Source organism: Coturnix japonica, chromosome 19, assembly GCF_001577835.2.
Source record: "Coturnix japonica isolate 7356 chromosome 19, Coturnix japonica 2.1, whole genome shotgun sequence".
Classification (NCBI taxonomy): Eukaryota; Metazoa; Chordata; class Aves; order Galliformes; family Phasianidae; genus Coturnix; species Coturnix japonica.
In genome coordinates, this window is record NC_029534.1 from 4,463,799 (window position 1) to 4,482,743 (window position 18,945).

The 18,945-nt window shown below is 42.5% G+C and overlaps 1 long non-coding RNA gene across 1 annotated transcript in view; it reads right to left on the minus strand.

Annotated features, from left to right (window-relative positions):
• Nucleotides 1-18,945, minus strand: part of LOC107322479 — a 38,327-nt gene that overhangs the window by 4,145 nt on the left and 15,237 nt on the right. The window contains exons 7-11 of the long non-coding RNA XR_001558960.2: nucleotides 17,696-17,847; nucleotides 10,632-10,678; nucleotides 8,938-9,006; nucleotides 988-1,039; nucleotides 149-229 (exon numbers count right to left, since the gene is read on the minus strand). This is a non-coding gene — a long non-coding RNA (uncharacterized LOC107322479). The remainder of the gene's footprint in view (nucleotides 1-148; nucleotides 230-987; nucleotides 1,040-8,937; nucleotides 9,007-10,631; nucleotides 10,679-17,695; nucleotides 17,848-18,945) is intronic.

An 18,945-nucleotide genomic window follows, 5' to 3' on the forward strand; every position in this document is an offset into this window, starting at 1 on the left:
AAGATCTTCTTTTCCAAAGCCCCTATTATGACTCAGTGTTCAATCCCTGTTCTCCTAAACCACCTTTCAGTAGCACACAGGTTCCCAGAGACCAAACTGACAAGGATAGTGGACTTTTTGAATATCTATTGGCATACAATGTACTAACCTGCAGTATTTCCAGTTCCAGTTGTTAGGACAGTCCTGGTACCTGGTTCCCTTTGTGCTGATAACTTTCTTGGAACAACTGCTGTGGAAGATCCCAGAAAGGATAATCTGGTGTTAATTCTTCAGAGACTTTGAAAGGCAGGATCAATGTTTTGATTTGATTACGTGATAGAGTTCTAATCATAGAATCATTCAGGTTGAAATAGACCTCTAAGATCGTCAAGTCCAACCACCAACCCACCATGATATCCATACCGTCCATATCCATCAGTGCATCACTGTGTCCATAGCACAAGAATGAAGGATATTTATTCTTTTGGGCTAAAAGAGCTCCTGGTTGATCGATATCAGTCACATACAGACTTCCTCAGGTGCATTTATCACTATCAAATAATACCCAGTCTGTCTAAATATGATCCCAATGTGTGAGTGCCCAATAAAATAGCAATCTCTCCCTTCCTCACTCTTTGTCTACAACATCAGGGTAGTGTGCTCAGCTCTTGATGGCTTTTTGCTTTCTTTGAAATACTGGTACATTGCTTACATGTCCTCCTAAATTACTGCTTAGCTAAGCAGGAAACACTGAATTCATACATCTCCCATCAGCCTCTCCTTCCAGCCCTTTTTAAACTGTGTTATGGTTCTTTGAAGTCTTTTCTATGAGTCTACATTATTCAGAGGCTGTGGTGTGCATAACAACATGCAGGAGCACAGGTGCAATCTTTATGGCAATCTCAAGAAGAAAGACATCAAGTAGCACCCGGTGTCACGGGGCCAGGGCATAATGTGGGTGTTCCATGTTCATTAGTGTGTGTGAGTATAAAAAGGCTCGGGACTTACCAGAAAACAGCTGCAGCAAATGTGATTCAACAAACAGCCCAAAGGATGCAGCCTCTGGACAGAGGAGAGAAGCTAACAATAACACCAGGACATAGGGAGAACGGAAAATGTCATTAATAGCATCCACTTTGAAGTGACGGTAGCACCATTTTCACACTGGGCAGTTTGCTTTGGGTGTGTCTGAGCTCAGGACAAGTTGAGGTGCATCTAAATATAGTGCTCTTGTGCAAAAAAGCAATGACACTATTAAAAATGTTCATAATTTTCTAAGCAAAGCAGGTAGAAAGTGTTCCTAAGCCCCATTATTACCCAGATCGCCTTTGAAGGGTGGATCCCCATTATGTTTCCAGATATTGCCCTCAAGGAGTGGCTCGATTTCCCATTGTGCGATCAAATTTCACAATCTGCTGTGAAACTGCCAGCTCAGCACCTGTAGTTAGGTGAGATTCCCAATGGAGCTCTTCAATCTTCAAGCTGACACCACATTTGCTTTACATAAGCGATAAATCTGATGATGGGAAGGGGACATCTGCCTTCTTGCCGGCCTTGACCGAAAAGCAAGTGCTCTACAAAACCACAAAATATAGGTTTCCCACAGCAAATGCCAGTGAGTAAGTGAGTGACTCGCAGTCACCTCCTCCATTTTCCCTGCAGTTATGGAGCTGTCTTGCCTTGCCCAGACACACACACGTCCACAGGAGAGAATACGAAGGACTTATCCTGGTAAATATATAAACCTCTACCAACACTTGACCACAACAGATGGGTTTTAGGCAGGTTAACACAACAAGGAAAAGGGCTTACTGCTGAGAAGTAAAGGCACTTCATCACCAACATCTCAACAAATTTGTAAAACGGGATGCAAGTGATACAAGGGTCACTTTATCAAGCACTGAAACCATTAAAAGACTTAAGAGATGACAGTTTTAAAGCCAGCATTCTTTTTTATCCAGAAGTTGGCTTGGAGAGGCTGAAGAAATACGTTCCCAGTCACATAAAAGACATTAAAAGGACCTTAAAGGACCTGAAATCTTGACATATAGGTAGATAGAGTCATAGAATCATATGGTTGGGAAAGACCTATTGGATCCCCAAAGCCAACCCCATCCCATCCCACCATTCCCACTGACCACATCCCTCAGTGTCACATCCCCATGGCTCTGGAACACCTCTGCCAATGCATCATTTCTCATATAATGAACATTCAGTGATCTCAAGAAGATGAAAAATTACATATTCAAAATCAAAACACAAGCCAACAGGACTAGAAAATAGTGTAAGGAGCACAGAATTTGCTGGAGGACAGAAGAAAGACGGACCTAAATGATTTGCTCTACAATACTCTACAATTCTATTAAAATATAAATCAAATTCTCATTCAACGAGACATCTCAAGGCATAATGGAGAGCTACAAGGGTGGAATTGGGAATTAAAAGCAGCAGAGGAAGAGGTGGAAACTGAAAACCCAATATCGTTGCGGACCGAAGAAAGAAGGGGCTGTGTTTTATCTGATTGTCAGCAGCATTATGGATACATGGACCTTCCTCCAGAGCTGAAAGAGCAATTCTGCTCTATACTGTGGGGGCAATTCCTCCTGCAGATAACCATGGCACGTTGGCAGCAATGTGCATGTGAGTAAACCCAAATGAGGAACAGAAAGCTTAAACAGGCTGATTTAGTACATACGTACATGGAAGCCATCAAGGAATGCCACAAACCCTCAAAGCTGTTTGGATGTTTTTTTCCCAATATGGAGCCAATAAAACTGTTCACAACATGATTCACTGAGCTTATGATTGAAGTTAGCAGTGAGCAAGGTGCCAAAGCCTGGAAATGAAGTGGTTTGGCTGTGCTAATGGCACCACGTCCAAAATAGCAGCAGCTTTATAGAACTTAATCACTACTGCCAATGCTGTGTGTTTTCTCCTATTAAAGGCACGTTGAATACTGTTTATCCTTTGATCATTCTAACAGACCAAAATCATCAAGGTGTTGTTCAGGATATAGGCTTTTGCAATGTGCCATCTAGTGGCTGCATGCCCAGAGGTCGAGAATGCAGCCAACCTTGGGTTGATCTCAGTCATAAAGCATCCTTAGGCAGCAGCTAAAGGGAAAGTGATGGAAGAAGTAGAACAGTTTCCAAGGTAGACACACAGCATGGCTGTGAGATTAGATGTGTGTTAATCAGAAAGAAAACCCTGAACATAGAGAGGGGAGGAGGTTAATTCAGGTGCTCAAAATGTGTATAGAAACATGGAATCATTCAGGTTGGAAAAGACCACTGAGATCACCCAGTAAAACCAATCATGCAGGTGTGATTTAGATCAGACCAGATGCACCCGCTCCAAGGCTCAGACACTGTATGGCTGCATAAGGTATTTATCTTAATAAAGCACTGGTTGTGACTGCTTTCAGATGGGACCATACTTTGAGTATCAACATTAATTATGGTCAACATCAAAACGTTGTTCTGTTGCAACTTTATACCACTCAGCCAATTTCATATTGATGTTCTCTTACCAACCCAGCAACGTTACAGGGATTTCCTCCTTTCTCTTGATCCCTGCTCATATGGAAAGCAGCATTCCAAAACACTCCCACTACCTTCTACCAGCTGTCACCTGCAACAGCTGCCCCCAAAGTGAGCCCTCCTGGAAGGCAGCAGAGAGCCCAAGGACTCCAGACATCATTCATTCTATTGATTACAGAATTCCTTGTTTCATTCTACAAAGCAAAAGCAAGAGTGGTCAGAGCTGTCCATACTGATGTAACATGGAGACTTGGCAATTAGGGAGCTCATTTCCAAGCTGAAAGTTTCTGTGGTTCTACAGTTCATATAGGATAGCACAGTGTTGGTAGGGCAGGTTATGTGCAGAAGGGAACACGGCACCGTTAGTTCTGTGGCACCAGTTTGCCTGGCTGACTATCAAGATCCCAGGGCGCACTCGGTGGTTGCTCTGGAGCAGTTTCAAGCAACTGCAAAGGGAAAGTTGCATTTCCCTGTTTGCTGTAGGACTATCCTGATGAGACTTGCCAGAAAACTCAAAAGGATCCTCTTTATTTGCACCGTGTCACCTGAAGCAAGCTCGGGTTTTCCTCCGTATTCTTACCTCTGGCAAGATCATTCCTGCTACATGAAACACGCAATCATAAATCACTTGTCTGCATTGTAGATAACATTGCTGTACAATGCAAGCTTCCTCGCACCTGTGCTTTTCCTTTTCTACGCACACCAAAGCAAACAGCGTTGTGGTACAGAGTCATAACTGGCGCTAAAGAAGCAGAAGAAGATACAACCCATTCAATCCAAAATAGAAGTACGCATAGAAGATAGTAACACATCAACCATTGTCTGGGTGACTTTTAGGATACAACTGCTCCATGCAATTTCCAAGCATAGGGAGGAAGGCAGAATGATCTTTTCTCTAATAATCAGTGGTGAAAACCAATGACCATAGCAGTCACAAGAGGACAGCCCAGAATAAAAAACCCTCTCATTTTTTCTCAAGCATTATCTCTTGATTTAAGATGCACTGACATGAATGGAATGGACAGACAAGAGAAAAATTCATTTCTGAACAATATTCAGCATATATTCAACGTACTCAATACAAAGGACCAAGAAGGGTGGCCAGAGGGGTGGGTTCCACATGCCATCCCAGCTCTAAGAGCAAAAGCCTTTATCCTTGGTGTATGCAGGCATGTGGAGTTCATACCATATGCCTCTATACTTTGGGAAGGATTCTGTAAGAAGAAAACATCTCACTTATTAGCCTAGAAGAAAAACCTTTGCTCTGTTCATGCTGTGACCACACAGCTGTATCTCAGAAATATGAGACGACTGATGGGAAAGGGGAGGGGATTGACATCCATCATTTGCTCGGCACCAGGTGCACTCAGGTATGCAATATATTCCTCCTCACTGTTTTGAAACAGTGCCACTGTTGGTACCTGTGGGACAGCCCCTGCAGGGCACAGCTCCAGCACGTGGCCACGCTCTGCTCCAGCACCAGCTCCTGCCTGGAGCCTTGGGTGCATGTTGAAGGCAGCCAAGTCCTGAAACCCTCCCAGCACAGCTCCTTTGGGCAACAGCAATAGGATGAGAGACTTAAGCTGCACCACTCTGAGTGATAGTTTATAAATATGATCTCAATTCACACAACAAATGGAGCAATGAAGTTATAAAGGGAGAGATCCCTCCATATCTAACTATGGCTGCTAACACACTAATTACAATCAGTCTTAAGAGACAGAGCTTTTCAGCTTAAAACCCCTCAGCGGCTCTGCACCACACACACTACGTAATGAGTAATGTGCTATAGCAGAATGCCTGGTTTGCTTTGAGTCTTACTCAGGTTATTTTTTTGTCATGAAAGAAGTATCTGCAGTTGTAAAAATATCGTGTATGGCACCACCTGCCAGGCTAATAACAGTAATTAGAAATGTAATAAACTGTTCACTGGCAAAGGAACAAATTGTCTTATCCTTTGAAAGTCACACTGGCCCAAGGCAATTCCTCACAGACATTGGCCACTGGAGTCACAAGAGATGGAAGGAAAAGCACGTGGTGAAAGAAAAGAGGAAAAAAGGGGGGAAAGGGAGGAATAAAAGGGGGAAAGGGAAGAAACTGAGCAGAAATGGGGAGGGGAAACGGGGAAACAAAAGAGGAAAAAGGAGGAAAAAAGAGGAAAAAGGGGGGGGGAAGAGGCAGAAGGGGGAAAAAGAAAGAGAAAAGAGGGAAAAAACAAGACTTAAAATTGATATTCAGGTAATTTTGAGTCCCAGAGGTGGGTTCTCATTTTATGGAGTAAACTGTTAAAAATGGGCTATTTTACTGAATTTTGAATTAAAACTTCACTTGTGATTCCTTCTTCACGTGCACTTTAATTCCTTTCATCTTTTGTACCACACATTCCAAAACATACTGTGCACAGAATGGCCTTTATCCTGGGTTGCCAACTCTTGTGTCCCACACATCTCACTTCCAAATCTAATTTAGATGCCAACAACCTGAGATCAATGTATTTCTTTACACTACTAAAGCAATCCCAGCATCGATGTCCTGTTAGGACTTTTACCTCCGTTACCATTTGCCATTGGAAATCACTATCCAAATTCGCATCTCTCATTCCCTAAAACAGAGTTTTAAAACCACTCCCAGCACTAAAAACGTGGCTTCCTATTTTCACAACCTCATTGCAATTTTGCCCTCGCTTCCATGCAGGGAGCCTCACATCTCAAAACACACCTTTAATTTCCACAATACAAAAGGCATCTATGAATGTGATCATTGCTTCAACCCATGTCCTTCCCCATGCACCTCCTGGAGAATATGCAAGAGGATGCCAGTTCCATGCTTACAAAGTAAGGAAGAGAAGAAAAGCAAGTTGTAAATGCTGCATAAGCACTTCTTTCTGAGGCTTCGGATGATTTCACAGCCCCATAAGTCATCTAGGAGGGGCCCATGCCAGGCAGCAGCCTGCTTTTGTTCTCTGCTTTGTACTGAGAAGGGAGGGACATCGCTGAGGTACAACACTTTGAGCATTTATATGATTCATTCTGTCTTTCATTGAATCATTTTCTCGTTTCTAAGATAATACCTCTGGGATGATTCCAATGGCTGTTTGCGGAAGCACCGGGCTTTGTGTTTTTTATTATTGTGTTTGAAGATAAAGACTGAAGGATGGATTGCCCAAGAAAGATGTGAAAAGGTACTGGATGGAGCAGTGGAAACCTCTTTCTTCCCAAACCCAAGCAATGCCCTACAGTATGTCCAAGAACTCAATCTAGAATCATGGAATCATCCAGGTTGGGAAAGACCTCTCAGATCATCAACCCATCCCTGCCCACAGCCCTCAGTGCCACATCCCCACAGTTCTGCATCACCTAAAGGGATGGGGACTCCCCCACCTCCCTGTGCAGCTGTGCCGCTGCAGCACCGCTCTTTGGAGAAGAAATACTTCCTAACATCCAACCCAACTGTCTCCTGGGACAACTTAAGGCCAAAACCTTCCATCATTCCCAAGCTCATTATGGGAAAGTTGGGACAGATGTCCCAAAGTCTGGGGACAAGATTTACGCCCTCTACAAGGGCGTGCATGTGTTGGCACCAACCACATATGGAGCACCATGTGTGGAACCTCCAAGCACACTACAAGAAAGGAAGAAGACAGACCAGTCCTACTGGTTATTAGACATGGTTAAGGGGCTTAAAAACATAAAAAAAATAATAATAAAAGCCCTTCTGCCAAGCCAGTTATAAGGAGATAATCGTGTGCTAGGCTAAGCCTCTGGCAGGAGTAAAGCACTGTTAGCTGTCTTCTAAGTAGCTAAATATTAATCATCCTGTTTAGCACCAATCATGTCACTAACTGGCTGGAAACTTGGTTAAAGGTTGTGGCAGAGAAAACATGTGCTGCTTTGTCTTTAACTGCAATATTCCCGGACTTGTATAGAAAGTACTTAGAGCAAGGCAAATACGAAAGCAATATCAATTTTTAGCAAATTCATTAGTTTTTCGACAGGAGCTCTGCAAGCTGAGAAGCACAGCGTGTTCCGAGTGCAACGTGAGAGATCCTCAGACAGCTCGAAACAGATTCTCTGCAGCAGTGGAGGTGCAAGGACACACCGTGTTTCATCTTGGGTTGCAGAATACGTCAGCAGCGCACACTGCTAACGTGGCTGCATCTGTGCCACGAGGCAGCATCCCGTGTCGTGCACAAACAAATGCTGCTCCTGAGCTCTGTCACAGCTCCAGGAAGGATGCTGCATGCACAGGGTAGGGTGTCAGCACGAAGAGCATAGCCCGAGAACTAAAAAGATGTGCTCTGTTTGGGATAGCTGTGGGTTATTCAGCATCTTGCAGCTCAGAATAAATGGAGAATGAAAAGAGCAGGCAGCAAGCCTTAGAAGAGATAATGTGAAGTAATGTGAGAGCGATCGTTTCATTGCGTACGGCTCAGCACTAAGTGGCCAAACCTGAGTAATGTATTCAGAATCATGAATGCGACAGGATCGGGGTTGGAAGACTCATGAAGTTCAAAGGCCTCACTTGGAGCTCTGCATGTTCTTGGAGCTCCCACAGTCCCTCAGGGCCTTAAAACCAGAACGCAGCAGCGTGCTCCTTTGAGTCTCATGTGGTCTGACCTTAGAGAGTTCTGCCTGGATAGAGGAGCTGGAGGTGCCTAAATGCACCAAGAAACTGAGCTTTCCTCTCCGGTATCAGTACCAGGGCTTTTCCAATCTTAATAATTCTATTATTTTATGATTCTACATTCTGAATTTTGACTAAGAATCCATTCATTAAATTACTGTTCTCTGGAAAATGATGTAAGGTGGGCTTTCTCCTTATTATTGTCCCCCAAAGTCTCCCAGTAGCATCTATGATGTTAGAAACAGCCAGAAACAAAGCCATGAGACCAACCACACAATGACAGCCTGCCAACCCACCACTCAGCCATGAGAACTTCTTCTCTTTCTCTTAAACTTGCACCAAAAACAGGAAGAAAATCACAAAAGGCACTTTCTGAAGCATGATATCAACCAAAAAAGGGGGAAGTTGACAGAATGCTTCCAACTCTTTGCAAATTAGAGGAGAGGAGAAAGGTTTACAGTGCCTTGTGGGACACTGATTTGGAGGCTTCAGACTTCACACATTCACAGTGATCATCTCCAAAGAGGAACAAACATTCCACCCTGAGGACAGGAGAAAGGACCTGGAGCCATGCCCTGAGCATGGCATATGGCACAGGATGCTTACAAAGAGGAAAGAGCTAAGCACAAGGAAGAGAATCAGGGACTGTCACTACCTTATCCCAATGTATCTGTGTCAACCTATTATCTCTCTCCTCTATTGACAGCTGCATACTTGTAGCATCCTTGCCAAAAAAGCAAAACAAGCCATACTGCTAGATGGCACAATGGCTCTAACACACGTCTGGATCACCTACCTGAATTTCACCTGGAGCAGAAAGGCACCGAGTCAAGTCTAACACCACGTCTTGAGCTCATCTTCATCTCTAGAACAACAATACAATGATAGTTTTGTAGTGGCTGCTGCATTGCTACTCATGCTATGTATGTAGGCAGCACTCAATCACCCGTACGGAAGTGGTGTTTCACATGTAATAATACTTCTTTGTATTTTAATTTAAGATTAAACAATTAACAGAAAGTTCTGCAGATGCCAACAGAAGGCCGTCTTGCGGGAGTGCCGGATTTGGAAGCTGTAATTCAGATCTATCTCCTCAGTGAATTTTATCCTTCAGTCTTCCAACTGAATATTTCAGCTCACTGCCCCCCTAGTTTAGCAATGATAGGGCAGAAGACAGATGTGTTTTGTCAAGAGCCTCCAAAGGGAAAGAGAGTAATACACTCTTAAATATATTGAACACTAAAATTGATGCCAATGTGTGTTTCTAGATACTTGAAAACTCATTTGGGGTAAGCACATGTGGAACAATTTCATAGGGACAGAAAAGGAGCTGAAGTGTATGTAGGTTACAGCGAGGTGTGTATTCCCTAGGGATATCTCCGAAGATAAAAAGCAAGCCCTGACTACTATTTAAAGGCAGCACAGCAGACGGTTAAGTTACACCCAGGTGTGTCTTCCCTCGGGTGATCCCAAGGGAGAGATGCTGGGCCACTTTTCCTATTTAATGGTGGCAGAATAGCTGGTTAGATTACGTCTTAAGTCATCTTGTAACCTTATCATCCAAATGTTAGGATACAAAAATTGTAAGCCTACAAAGCTAGTTGTGATAACAAATACTTCAGCCATCACTGCATAATAAAATATAAACAATGTATTAAAAATAAGCAATTATCCCGCTGCTAAATGAAATAAGAATATTTTATCAAAGGAATGAATTTACGCTCTGGTTGGGCACCAAATGGAGTTCACAGGGAGAACTCACTGATGAACCTTCAGATCGACAAGATCATTCTTGCCAATTCTACGTAGCAGGAGGGGTTTATAATGGGGTCAAAAATGATTTTCCATGTAAGGGACCCCAGGAACATTTTATGTTAAAATTGGTAAAGTCGGACGTGAAATGACCTCGTACACACAAGATGCCAAAATGTGGCATTATAGGAAAATTATAGGAAAATTATAGGAAAATCCATTACTGTGCTGGATATTCACTCTCTAAGTGAGGAAACAAACACAAAAGCACAATCCTGAGCCCCAGTTCTCATCCTGGACACCTTACAAAGGCATCACATCGTGTCAATTATGCAGACCATTTCTTATACACTTAAGCCCTCATGAAGGTGAACAGGAACCACTTCCCTCCAACATCATTACCTCAAACTACAGTCTCAGGCAGATGTCACTGAATTGGTGCCACTGGGGTTGGACTTGATGATCTTCAGAGGTCCCATATCCAACCCCTGCAATTCTGCGGTCCTGTGACTTGCCTTTGAATATTTACTTTGTGATTTTGAGGGCTGCAATTTTATTCCCCGACCCAAAATGAAAGATCAGGAACAAAACTTACGTTCTACAGAATTATTTTCCCAGTTCAAATGAGAAACACATCAAAATAGAATTAGTGGGTGGGCTGCAGCCTGTATGTCCACAAAAGTGAGTGTTGGTCTATGTCTGCAGTACACACTGGGAAGAAATAGGAAAAATCCTTACCAGATATTGAAGTCCCCTTTCCTCTAGGTATTTCCTCTGATGGTTATCTGAGAAAAGAAGAGATAACGCTTGCTAGTCAGTGGTTCACTTTCATTTGGGATCTTATCTCTGCATGGTAATGGCCTTGTGACGCCAGCCCAAGTAGACTCACCCAACAAGTTGACGCTAAACCAGCTAACTTAGGTACCAGCACCTTAGCTGCTCCAGTCTGGGTTTCAAGGCAGACTGCAAAACTCACCGTAGAAACTGGGTTAACAATCAGGCCATTAGCCTACTTTGGTTCTGTGCTGTTGCAGTCGGGAACTAAGCTGCTATTACAAAATCATTTCGGATCTGTCTATCTCAGGCATCAGAGTAAGAATTGTAAATTAAAGGCAGTGCAGAATTTGGGAATAGTTAAGTAAAGATGTTGAGTGAAGCAATGACCATCTCAAAGCCTTTCCTTTAGACACATAACCTCAGAGACAGCCAATGTGAAAGCCCTTAGAAAGGACAGGTCATTATCCAGTACTACCTTTGAGATCCTACAGACAGGAAAGCACATCCACCAACAGTAGGTGCCCACCATCTCTACAAGACCCTGCAGATGCACAGGACAAAGTCTTAATTTCTAATACCAAATGTTCCCAATAGACCTAATAAAATCAAACTCAGAAATTCTTGATGGGGAATAATTCAACACAAGTAAACCTGTATTTTTTTCCATATTATTATGACATGGGGATACCACGGCAGGTCTTTTCTATCATAAATTTCTGTAATGTATTCTGCAACAGGAATCACAAAACCACGTCATGAATAGCATGAAATGATCACGAATATAATTACGCCCTCCAGAGCAGAAAGCCTTTTTTTTTTATCAAAGTTTCAAGACCTTATTCAGTATCTTACCATAATCATGGCAGATAAACATGGGTGTACCTATACAATAACCTGGGGGCCGCAAAGATGTTTCTTCTGTTTTGTGGAATGACGATAATTATATTTAGCACTCATTCAAGGCTTTTCATCTTCAAAGCACTTTACAAACATTAATTAATCCGCACAACACCCTATGAGGTAGGTAAGCATTATTACAGTAGGTGTGATCAGGTTAGTGTAGGGGACTGCAGAACATGCGTAAGCCGGGTAAGGGCAGCAGAAATACATATTCTTGCAATTGCACATTTAAACCTGAATATGAGTTTAAATGAGTCTCCTGAGCATAAAAAGACCAAACCTCTCCACATAAATATATATGTACACATACAGGCCCACACAAATGCATTCACACCTCCAGCTTAGTTCTATTTTTATGACTGTGCTGAAGCACTGGAGTTTTGGGAGGAGCATTACCTTGGGTATATTTGTCTCATAGTGTTCCTCTTATACTCAGATGGCACAAGGTGCTTTAGTATCATAGAACGGTTGGGTTGGAAGGGGCCTTAAAGATCATCTACTTCCAACCCTTTGCCACAGGCTGGGGTGCCAACCAGTAGGTCACAGAATCATAGAATGGTTTGGGGTTGGAAGGGACCTTAAAGCTCATCCAGTTCCAACCCCAGCTGCCCAGGGTTAACCTGGGTACCCTGTGGTGCAGCTACAATTCCTTTTCACGGTGAGATTTTAGGCTGAACAAATACAAGAAACATTCCAATTTCTGGTAGACAAATCCTTCCTGGTAGGATGGCAAAATCCACGCCAGGAAGGAGGGCTGTTAATAACCACAAACACATCATAGGTTTGCATAGTTCATAATGCATAGGTGGGCATTATGAACCAAAAGTAAAGCAGAGAAGCTCAGAGGGAGCACTCTCCTTCCAGACAGTTAGAGTGCAATACCTGCCCAACTCCTCTGAAGAATTACTGAGAGAACAAGGAAAAAAAAAAAACAAAACTGCAGCTTAGTCATATTTGTATTCTTATTAAATGCAGGCCTGCCCGAGGCGAACAAGAGCTGATATCATAATTATTGGCTCGCCCAGCCAGCTGCCTGCTCACCTGATGTCAGATCAGATCTCCGCAGCCTTCGGAGGCTCAGCACCGCTCAGCCTCTGCTCTCTCTGCAGAGCTGTTTGAATGACCTAATCCCGTCCCGGAGCAGCAGCACGCCGTTTTGCTTGGGTAAAAAGGTAAGAGGAAACCTCTGACAACTTCATACGGCTTTTTAGAACTCAGCCGTGGCAGCCAAACGGAAGGGGGAGCAGAGCTGGGTGCCTTGGCTCATCTATTTAATGGGGAGTCCCTGGGGCTGACTTGGAAGAACGTCAGGGTGAGGGAAGGGGAAGGTCAGCGCCTCCATCCCATAGTATTTATCAGCCGCCAGTGAGGAGCAGCAGGGAAGGAGCCAAGAAGCGCCAGGTAAGCTTGCAGATCCACTGCTATTTACTGGGAGAAATGACGGCTGTAGGTGGTTTCCCAAAGTATAAAAAGAGAATTGCTCTTCTTGTCGGGGTGTTACGCGGCTCGATGTCAGCTCCTCTCCGTTGTGTAGCTACTAAGAAAGCTGAAGTGTTTACCATTACTTGACCAAAAAGAAAAAGAAACTAAATAATAGACATAACAAGGAAAGCATTTCTGAGAGGAGTGGAAAGTCTCCTAGGCTCATGGTGGATTTATTTCAGACTCTTGCAATGATGAATCACAAACTTGGAGAGTTATATATTTTGAGTCCAAACTTTCTTTCAGTACGGATCCATTTTAAATATTCAACCTTTTCCTTTCGTGCTTTACAATGGTACCTAAAAGCTGCTTTTAGGCTTTTCCTCGTATTAAAAGGTGACTGCACTGATATTCAGTCTGAAGCTGGGATGCATAAACTGCAAAAACGCTTAAATCTGAGCACAGCAAATGGAAATCTGTTTGTAGAAAATCTATTTGATGGTTGGACCAGGTGATCTTAGACGTCTTCTCCAACCTGAATGATTCCATGGCTCCATACTGCTGTGATTTCACTCGTTAGTTTTGGGCTGTTAGATTTCCAGAGAGAAAGGAAATGTTTGTGTTACAAACGCAATAATTACCAAAGCTGTACGTAACAATGGGTCTCCGTTCACCCTTATTCCTCCTGCAAACTCACGAGGCATCAGATTAAATCTCATTTATTGTTTCCTTATCTATTGATTATCTTATTTATAGATTTTATTCTATGCATTTCTCTGTTTGGCTTGCCTGGTATGTATGCTTCTAACTTGAATATCGCTAGGTTGAGCTGGATGAGTTTTAGGTTAAAAATATATTAATTTTGCTTGTCATTAATTATAAGCATGGAAGAATAATAAGTATTTGCATATCTGGAGCCAGGGAAGATGTGAGTTCTACTGTCAGCCAATTGATGCTCTATCTATATACACAGCCATGCATTGCTTACCCTACACCCAGGTGAGGGGAGATGGACATAGTAGTAGTGTTAGTATAACTGTTAGTTGAGAAAGTAGCACAGATACTTGTGACTTGTTTGGTATTGCCATATTCCCAGTTAAATCTGGAGCCACGTGCTAGTCAGCAGTCAGCTGAGTGCTGGAGAGTAGGTGGAAATGTCTCTACACCACTGTGATGGGTGCAATACAGGAACCTGCCAAGGGCACCTTAAGACACTGTATTACTGCAAAGCATTGGGGTGAAGGAGGAAAGCAAAGAAAGGGTGGCATCCACATGATGCCATGTCCAAACAGCTCTTTCTCTTTTAGAACAACCAGCTGTATAAGGGGATAATTAAAAAAGAAAAAAAAAGAGAGAGAGAATGTGCTTCATCCTCTTATAAAATAATAGTAGTTATTATTATTATTTAGGATTCCTAGAAACTAAACAGTAACCACAAGAACTGAGTGAAGTTTTAACTGCAAAATGCAGAAATTTAACACAAGAGGTGGTGTGACTCAGAACTACTTTTGGTCATGGAATCACTCCCATCACCTGGTTTCATGGGCTTTTAAAGATCAAGGAAAGGGAGATGCAGCCTCCAAAACAATATTTCAAGTCCTTTATAAAATACTGACAATTGGTTCACCATAGAATCAAAAGGAGACTCGGAGTAGAGTCCAGCTGGATTTGAAGCCAGAATCATAGAACCACAGAATCATTAGGGTTGGAAAAGACCTCAAAGATCATCAAGATCCAATTGCCAGCCCATGACCAGCACACCCACTCCCAGAACCATTAAGGTTGGAAAAGACCTCTAAGATCACTGAGTCCAACCACCAACCCATCAAAGCTCTGCAGTAATCCTTGTATTAAGATTTAAAAGGCGTAAAGATTAAAATCGTCATCATCATAAAAATAAATAGAATTTCCAAAAAGCCAATACGCATTTAGACTTTAGAAGGCAGGGACTCAAAGCATTGAAGATATTTATATGCACTTCTCTGTCCTGCTTAGAGACCAAACAATCAGAGATGCAAAACACTCCATAACTCCTCATCCCATGCAGACATTCTGGAAGATGACTCTTTCTGTCCATTGGAAAGTGAAAGAAAAAATAGTTGTTTTGAACAAGACACTATTATTTGGTAGGTCAGTGTCCATAAACCATGGTTAAGTCAACGGAGGTAACTCACAAGCAGATAGGATTTACTGTTTGTGGCCACGTCCTCAGTGTTACTCAGCCTGAGCTTTACAATTTGGGTCACACACACCTCTCCCTGCTCTCCTGCACCTCGAAAATCATTAGCTTGAAATACAAAGAGATTAATTATGGAGATAAAGCAGATTAAGTGAGAGGTACAAATAAAACCCTTCCCTTGTACATCTGCGAGCATGGCCAGTGCTGAATTTCTGAGACATTTCTCCACTCAGTTGAGATTTTAAAGCAAGGTGGCCATTCTCAATAGCTATGCATGGCTGAAAACAGGTTGGAATACCACAGGTACAAAGAAATCACCACAAATGGCATCATTCTGTGCCATAGGAAGCAGCGCTGTGAGGTGCTGCTCCTTCATGAGTCACCATTGAATCAATGTCCCAGCACGGCCCTAACAACAGGATACTGCTGACATTCAGGGCTAAAAGCAAAGTCCATTCTGTTTATCAAAGACACTGTGTCACTTTTCATAAGACAAGGGGGAGAATTAACCACTTTGCCATGTTTCAAACATAAATTCAAGTTGTGCCCTCATAGCCACACTCTTCTGCCTTTCCAATTGGCTCCTCAACACATAGACTTAACAACAGACCATATTTGTTGAGGGTTTTTTCCCCCTTAGATCAATGAAATAATGTACAACATGGGCATTTTTAAACCCCTCTGGTTCACACATGGAATCCTAGCATTGCTTTCTTCCCCAGTACCCAGAAGACTCAGACAACTCACTGCTATGCAGTGTGCCACACTCTTGCAAGCAGCTTCTTCCCAAAGACCTGTAGGTCACAATCCTTTGCCTATATGACACTATTCTTACATCAAATAAACACAAGAATCCAACTTAAAAGGTCCTGTGATTCCATTCCAAGGAATTGGGATAAAATACATTATCTGACTTGTAGAGCTATGCACAGAGCAATAACATCATAACCCATAAGATCACTGTGTGTATTTTACCCAAGTTTTCTGACATTTTCAAGTAAATCCTGCCTTCTTTTGCCTTCCTAAGGCTAAGCAAGTGGTTAGTAAAGTCCTCCCTGCACAGCCTATACAAATCCCAACAGTGGCTTTTGAGGCTTAGTTAATACAGGTAAAATCACTTTAAGATGTTTGGATGAGACAGGGCTACTGCAATCCAGAGCATTATTATCTTTCTGTTGGCAAAGTGCTCAGAAATGAATGAAGCATATAGGGTGAGGTTCCATCAGAGTCATGTAATGAAGCTAAACATGCTGTCATTTTAACCCAATTTGTTTCCCTCTGTACTGCTGCCTCACCAGTTTGTTAGAGGCTCTCAAAGGAGCTCATCTAGTGTCAGCTTACAACTTCCACACCTAGCCAGTACTTTGCTCCTGGAATGGGTAGGTATCCCTGCCCTGCAAACTCCTAACTGCTGGTTCAACAGACCTGCCAGGACAGGTCCCTGCAACATTCCCCTCTGTGGGCAAATGGTAGGATGCCAGAAATATTAGACAGGAACCTGTTCTCCCAGGAATGTAAGTAATTCATAGAAGGAAATAATTTACTATTTTCCCAGCTGGAATAATTAAACAGCAAGGCTCTGTCCTCTCAAGCTGCAGAACAGAATAGCAAACCAGATGGGGGGAAAGGAGGTGGAATGGACTGCAGTATAAATTCTCTTCCAGCCTTAATTCTGCACATCTTTCCTCACATGCCACATATTTGTGGCCTCCCACCATTCTCACACACTCCTACGGGCTCCACATTGGAGTCTATCCATCACTTTGAAACACGGTGACCAAAACTGGACACCAACCTTCAACAGAAGCTTTACCAACACCACGAGGATCTATTTTCACAGCTCCCAAAGAATACTCTGTTAGCACGCCTCTCTTTTTCATTACAGCACAGAGTGTCTGACAAGTTCAGCTTACAGCCCATTAAAACCTTGAGATATTTTTTCCTGCTGCCTCATCACTTGTTCTCACTCACTGCCTTCAGGTTTTATTATCTTGCCCAGATGTTGAACTTAGCTCTTACTGAGCTTCGTTTTACTTTCTTCAGACCACTTCTCTTAACTCCTTTTGGAACTAAATGGTTTCTTCCAATCCAAGCCATTCAATGATTCTCCTAACTACATATGCAAAGACCTCCATCTCCATGCTGGCTCCAAATCTGATTAGTGTTCCTGCCCAATCTATCATACAAGCCATTAGGGAAAACACCAGCAAGCATCAACCTCTTCTAGAAACCCAGCTGAAACACCCTTTCATTCCGACAGCAGCCAGTATCTAATCCTAATGCTGGTTTCCACTCAGCTTTACCTCCTCATAAAATCATTTGAGCTGGAAGAGACCCCTAAAGGCCATCTGGTCCAACTCCCATACAATGAACAGGGAACTCCTCTGCAATTAACTCACCACTAGGATTTATTCTAAAGTAATATTTCTGAATCCTTTCTTTTAATTTTTCTGGGAATTTAAGCTAAATCAGCTAGCTGTAATTCAATCATGTTTTCTATTTTCAAGACAGGTACTATAGTTACCTTCTTCCAATCTTTGTATATGGCACTCACGAGAGCTGTCAGCTGATTTTTCTCAATTTGCAAGAATGACACTAATTAACGTCCACTGAACTTGAGAACATCAAAGAGCCCCAGCCTTGTCCTCTGGGAGGTGAGAACAGATGTGTTCTTCCCTGCATGAGATCAGAGGCAAAACACCATTAATATCCCCGAATTTCTCATACTCGGACTTGGCATTGCCCCGTTAGTTTTCCATTGTGCTTTAAGGTCACTAATTAATGCACGCCCTACTTTTCCACTCAGAAATGGTTTGGGGCTGATTTTGTTTTGTTGGGCTGGAAAATGCAGAGAACACCTGAGGTCCCATGCAAGTTTGGGGGGTCAGCTTTGTGACATACAACTTTCATATAGCAAAAGAAATACTATTCTCAGACATCTTTGTAAGAACCTCTCAGAGCATGAGGAAAAATTACACACTGAGAGACAAAGGCCTTGAACGTTAGCCATTAATGCAAAGCACTGTGCATAGGATAGCTTGTATGTAGTCCTCTATGCACTGGACTGCGGTGTTTGGCTCAAAGTAATGGTGCTCCTCAATGCTGGAAGCCTCTGCAGAAATACTCACTTTTGGAAAGATATTAAATGAACAAAAGGAAAAGATTGGGTACAGGTGGATGGAAGGTTTTCCCACATATAAAGACACTGTTAAACTGAGAGATCTGTGAAAGAACAACGAAGCATTTAAGAGAAGATGGAAATACGCAGATGTTGAAGGCAGGATGTACCAGAACTGAACTGCTTAAATTTAACTTCATGGACCATCCAATCTTGCTATCATGTAATTCTGAGTAATAGTCTACAATGGGACTATGATGCTCGCTTCAGCTTTCAGGAGCTTTAAGCATCACAGAATCACTGAATCAGAATCAGGTTTTCACCCTGTATCAGGACAACCAATGCAATAAACACACATTCTTAGCACAGTAATAATTACAGTTCCTGTAAGCTCACTGTTTCAGCAGCACTGAGTTTTTCTACTGATGCACCAAAAATCACAGCAGAAGAAGTGGCAACTGTCAATATTAAACTTGAAAGCAAATGAGTAATTTACAGAAAATCATACTAAGCATGCCCATACGAGGAATTCCTTTGTACCAGTTTAACAAGGCAGATGTGATGATGCATTAGTGACATTTAAAGTTAAAAGACATATGTTTGAACATAGGGCCCAAAAGGCCTTGACAGAATCAATCAGGCATGTGCTCTTTATT